This window comes from Schistocerca serialis, chromosome 12 (assembly GCF_023864345.2).
Source record: "Schistocerca serialis cubense isolate TAMUIC-IGC-003099 chromosome 12, iqSchSeri2.2, whole genome shotgun sequence".
NCBI classification, from domain to species: domain Eukaryota; kingdom Metazoa; phylum Arthropoda; class Insecta; order Orthoptera; family Acrididae; genus Schistocerca; species Schistocerca serialis.
In genome coordinates this window covers 27,674,370-27,680,369 of record NC_064649.1, presented here as the reverse complement: position 1 = coordinate 27,680,369, position 6,000 = coordinate 27,674,370, and the positions used below count along the sequence as shown (strand labels likewise).

General features: G+C 38.2%; 1 long non-coding RNA gene across 1 annotated transcript in view; it reads right to left on the bottom strand.

Moving 5' to 3' along the window:
• Window positions 1-2,704: 2,704 nt before the first annotated feature.
• LOC126428454 (uncharacterized) overlaps window positions 2,705-6,000 on the bottom strand; it is a 59,207-nt gene continuing 55,911 nt past the window's right edge. The window contains exon 3 of the long non-coding RNA XR_007576836.1: window positions 2,705-2,935. This is a non-coding gene — a long non-coding RNA (uncharacterized LOC126428454). The remainder of the gene's footprint in view (window positions 2,936-6,000) is intronic.

Below are 6,000 nucleotides of genomic sequence, written 5' to 3'. Positions count from 1 at the left end.
TATTGTACAAGAAGAAAGCACTTAAATTTATATCCAGAAGTATGTGATATATCGCTATTTCTACACTATGGTGAAGTAAATATATCTAAAAACAAAGATGATGTGACTTACCAAACGAAAGTGCTGGCAGGTCGATACACACACACACACACACACACACACACACACACACACACACACACACACACACACACACACACAAAATTCAAGCTTTCGCAACTAACGGTTGCTTCATCAGGAAAGAGGGAAGGAGAGGGAAAGACAAAAGGATGTGGATTTTAAGGGAGAGGGAAAGGAGTAATTCCAATCCCGGGAGTGGAAAGACTTACCTTAGTAAATTTTGTAAGTACAAATAGTTCTCCTGTTCTGTTTCGTTGGCATTTAATGTATAATGCAGTTACACACACACACACACACACACACACACACACACACACACACACACACACACACACACACACACAATAAAGGAGATGATCCACATAACATTTTGATATATGGATAGGCAGGAAAGTGAAATAAAGATTGTATCAGCTGTAAACTATCTTTTCACATAACTGTCAAGAAGTAATGCACATAGCATTCTTACAGCTGCATTTTTGTTTCATCCACTCTCCTATGAATCTTCTTCTGTTTCCAAGTGATGTGTATGTCAATAGCCTTCATCAGTGACTGATTACCTTTTTGTTTCCATGCTGGCATTTTGTTTCACACTTTGTCTGTAAGATATTCTTTGTTTATGGAGCAGATCATAATAGGAATCGAGATGTTAATCAGGTACAGTTTGTCCACATGGCACAGTCCTATCAGTACAATTTGCAGAGCTTGTGGACATTCATCTTGTGAACGGGGAAATTCAAGATGATGATCTCACTGCTCAAGGTGGTTGTTTGCATCCGGAGACCAGCAATTGCGGGCAGCTGCGAAAGTAGGGGAATCCACTAACTGCATAAAGTAGGTTTTGAAATGTGTAGTGACATTCTCATTATTCACACAGCCACTGTTTCTTTGTGTTGTCTATGTGCATTTATCTTTTACCTTTCAACTGTAATTCATGGTTCTCAGCATAATCAAGTATAAACATTAGCTTATCATGTTAATCTTACAAGGAGAGGACCTGGATGAAAAAGGGGTCACACATCTCTGGAGAGTTGCAGCTGTTATTGGTATTGACTCAGGTAAAGTTTTAGATGTAGAAATTATATCTAAATACTGCCACCAGTGTGCAACAAAGAAAATGTGCAACAATGAAGACAGTGAGAAACTGTGGCAAGAAAAGCATGTAGTAGTATGCACCAAAAATTATAGTGGCTCAAGTGAGGGCATGGAGGCTGCTGCAGTTGTGAGGATGTTCTCCATATCTGATGATACACTAAATACCTTGGTTATGGGGACTCCTCTTCATTTGAAGCTGTAACAGACAAAAATCTGTACAATACAACAATGTAAAAGTTGGAACGTGTGGCCACATCCAAAAGAGGCTTGGTTGTAGGCTTCGCCACTTGCTGAAAGAAGAAACGTAAATTACTTGATGGAAAACCACTAGGTGGCAACGGATGGCTTACTCTGAAAGAAACTGATTCTCTTCAGTTGTTTTGTGGCAGAGCTATCAGAAAAGACACACAATTTAGTAGCAATGAGGCGTGCTGTGCGGTCAATTTTTTTTTTTTGCCAGAAACTATCTACTGACCAAACACCAATGCACAATCTGTGTCAAAAAGATAATTGGTGTAAGTTCAGCAACAGAAATGAGACATATTCACATAAACCTTCATTACCATAACCTGTCATGAATGCAATTATGCCCACATTCCAGTTTCTTGCAAACCCTGATTTATTGAGCAAGTGCCTTCACGAAAAAGAGACAAAATGCAAATGAAAGCCTCAATAATTGAACTTGGATTAGATGGTCAGAAAGTACATTCTGTGGACTTTTAAGTTCTCAAAATAGGTGTCTGTAATGCGGTTTTATGTTACAATAATGGAAATAATGGCAGAATTGAAGTGTTGAGGACAGTTGGTATAGATTCTGGTGTGTTTACAACAAAAGCATTTTACACCATCGACAAGAGCAAGGTCAAGGAAGTTAACAATCAGTGTCTTACTTACAAATACAGGCCAGGCAGATTCGAAGAGGAGAGAAGAGAAACCTGGAGAATGAGTATCAGTATAGAGGATTTTAAAATTGAGGTGAGCTTATTACTTTTAGAAGTATGAGTCTTTGAACCTCATTTTCTTTGTTTTACATTATTAGAAGACTTTTCTCAAAAAAGTATTGTGCTAATGTTGTGAAATTTTCCAGAACTGTTCACAACTTGTAGCTGTCTCCCTGGAATTGAGAAGTATGAGATCCCGCAATTATATTCTGATTTTTAAATGACTGTATGTACAAAAAAGTTTATTTTGGATTTGAAAAATTAGAAACTCTGTTAATGACACAGTTTGTACCATACATTAATAACTGTAGGTCAATGGTCTCATACCCTTCTCAGGACACTACAATAAAATTTTCAGATTAATTGCAGGATTAGAATTTGAGTTATGGCTTTTTTATGAAAAAAAAACAAATTAAAAAGTCAAATTTCTGGCAAAATATTAATCCTGCATATTTTTATTATATTTTTCCATTAAAACACAGCTCTTTTGCTTTACACATGCAAAATTTTATATTTGTACAATAATAAATGTGGCTGAAATTATTTTTTAAATAAATGTTTACATTTTCTATTACATCCGCCCCTTATAGCTGCTTCTTTAAGCTTTGTCAGTAGACTTTCTCAGTAGAGTTTACATCTATCTTGACGAGTCTTCCAGATCAGTTCCTTCAGTATCTTTGTGACACGCTCCCATGGGTTAAACAAACCTGTGACCATTGTGCTGCCCTTCTCTGTATACGTTCAATATACTCTCTCAGTCCTATCTGGTATGGGTCCCACTGAAAAGAGAAAAAAGCACTCTTCAGTTTCAAAGTAGTTTCATCTTTTGAATTTACATATAAGCTCATAAGATGCTCCCTATGCATAACGTATGAAATTTTGTAATTGCAATAACTTTTGATTCCAACATTTTTAATGAAACTAATTATCTCATTGCAACCAGAACAACAAACTGAATGATCGGAATAATAATGTGTGTGGAGGGGATTTGTTTCTGCAATTTTGGTAATTAGCACAACATATGCTTAATGTAGGAACTTACATATCAAAATTTTGAGAAGAAAATTAGTAAAAATTTTGCATATATCTTAACACATGAAATAGGACATACGAAGTCATCACACCGTGCCTCTGCTGCTAGAAGATTTTTCTCTGATGGGATACAGAGAGTGATGCAGCTACTGAATAACTGTTCTCTAGTTCACAGTCCTCTAGCAAGTGAGCTGGAACACTAGTACACAAAGAACATTCTCACTTGTGTGGCACGTTCTATGTGGGCTTACAATCACTGAAACCCACTAATCCTCTCACTAGGGATCATCATCAACCTGACCTCATATTTTAAAGATACAAAAGCACACTTGCAAGGCATCAGTCCCAACAATTGGTCCCATGCAAAAATTTGGGCCATAATTCTGATGGTACTCAACAATGACCTCCTGAACATACAGCTTTTAATGACACGTGCACATGCCACTTGTCACTTGGTCCACCCACTGCAGCTGCCTAATACCCGAGTGTGAAGTTCTATACAATGTAATGAGGAAGAACTTTGTACAATACCATTCTGACATCAGCAATATGTTTTGATCAACAAGGCAAAGTGTGCACTGTACCTGGTGCCAGAGATCTCTTTGTTTTGAACATTTTTATGTTGTGATTCATAAATGCAGTGTAAATGAATGGAATGAATTAGTCTGCCATTAAAGAGGTACCATACTGTAGGGACTATAATAAGCAATTTTTCCTTTGAAAAATTGCCTCTAATTCAGGTGAATATATACTCTAAATTAATATAAAAATGCCTTGTGTTAGATTTAAAATTACCTCCAGTCTTGAAAATGGCCATATGTTCAATGCCGCAGGAAACCTATCTATCTATCTATCTATACTGGAGTCAACTGGCAGCAGCAGTGCACCAACGCAATGACCATAAGTTGCGTGGATTCACAAGCTTGCTGACACTGTACTTCCTGCCCAACCATCACAAACCCAGAACACTGTCTAGCCTGTAGCACAGCATTGCCATCTGCAGTGCCAGTGGACTCGAACTGAAAGTGATTTGTGTTATCAGTAAGAGTACAATACTTTTGTTAGTACAGTACATGACAAGGGAGGGTGGATGAGGATGGTATGAGATTATGGAGTAACAGTGAGTGGGAGAGAAGGAAAGGTGCTTTACTGAAGAAGAGTTTTCTTCTTGAGATGTATTAGTTTAGTAGTCATTTGAAAAATTCTGTGAAAGAGAAAATGAGAAAAATACAGAGCTTGCTGTTATTCTGGGAGAACAGCATCACAATTGCAACCTCTTGAAGACATGGTAAATAAATCATTTAAAGTGTGTACGAGAGAGGAATGGAACAAATGGATGATCAATGAAACCCAACATGTATTCACATTGAAGGGAGGTTTAAGACTACCTACAATTAAATGCGTGTACGTGGATAAAACAGTCGTAATCTTGACGGAGGGTAGACAATGTTAAATCTTTCAAGAAGTGCGGTATAAGTAACACTATCTATGGCAGTGAAGGTGATCTTATGTATGAAGAGGACAACGATGATGAAGAGGGAGAAGAAGAACCTTTAAGTTCAGATGATTGTTTCCAGTCATTTTAATGGTCAGTTCAGTTTTATAAACTAAGAATTTATAGTCTGGCTTTGCAATCTAATAAATAGGAGAATGTAATTTTTTTAAAAGGTGTTTAAAAATTAAGACTTATCCAACAGTCTGCAGCATCTTGTAGTCCTTAAAATACAGTAGCACAATGCTGTTTCATTATCAATATCATCATCCTGTGTCATTCCCTCTGGATTTTAAAGCTGATACTATTAAAATACAGTAAGAGAGAGAGAGAGAGAGAGAGAGAGAGAGAGAGAGAGAGAGAGAGAGAGAGAGAGAGAGAACAGTTGTGATTGGCGAGCTTTCAGAGCCAGCAGCTCCTTCATCCAGATGGTTTGAAGGGGAAGGAAGAAGGTTGAAGGAAAAGGACTGGAGATCTCTAAGAAAAAGGGGTAGACTTTGGAAAAGTTGTCCAGAACTGCAAGTCAGGGGAGATTTACTGTATGGTATGAGAAGGAAAGAAACCATTGGGGACTGCATTCGACGAGATTTGAAAACTTGAGAGCTTAAAGGTGGAAGACAGGGCAATATGCAAGGCAGAGATTACTACTGAAACAACATGCGTTAGTTAATAAGAGTGAGAAGCTAACTGCTTTGTACATAACGGAACAGTTAAAAATAGATGGAAAAGACAATGAAAGATGTAGAAAACTAAAATGGAGTGAAGCAAAGATTAGTTACAGTGAAGAAAAGCTGAGACTGAAGAAATTAATGTAAATTGAGGCCAGGTGGGTGGTGAGAACCAAGGACATGTAGTGCTACTTCCCACCTGCAGAGCTCTGGGAAACTGGTGACTGGGGGAAGAATCCAGATGACACATGTGGTGAAACAGGTGCCGAGGTTACGAATGTCATGTTGTAGGGGATGCTTTGCAACAGGATATTGCGAGTTGCCAGTATATACCCTCTGCCTATGCCCATTCATCCTAATTGATAATTGGGTGGTAGTAATGGCGCTGTAGAAGGCTGGTATATGACGTGTCATTTCGCAGTTGACTCTCCCTTGAATAGTGCATGCTTTGCCAGGTACAGGTCTATTGTAGATGGTAGTAGGAGGGTGAATATGGCAAGTCTTATAGTGGGGACAGTCACAGGGGTAGGAGCCATAGGGTAGGAAGATGGATGCAGAAGGAGCATAGGGTCTGACAAGAATACTGCAGAGATTGGGAGGGCGACAAAGCTATTCTAGGTATAGTGGGCAAAATTTCAGACAGAATGGATCT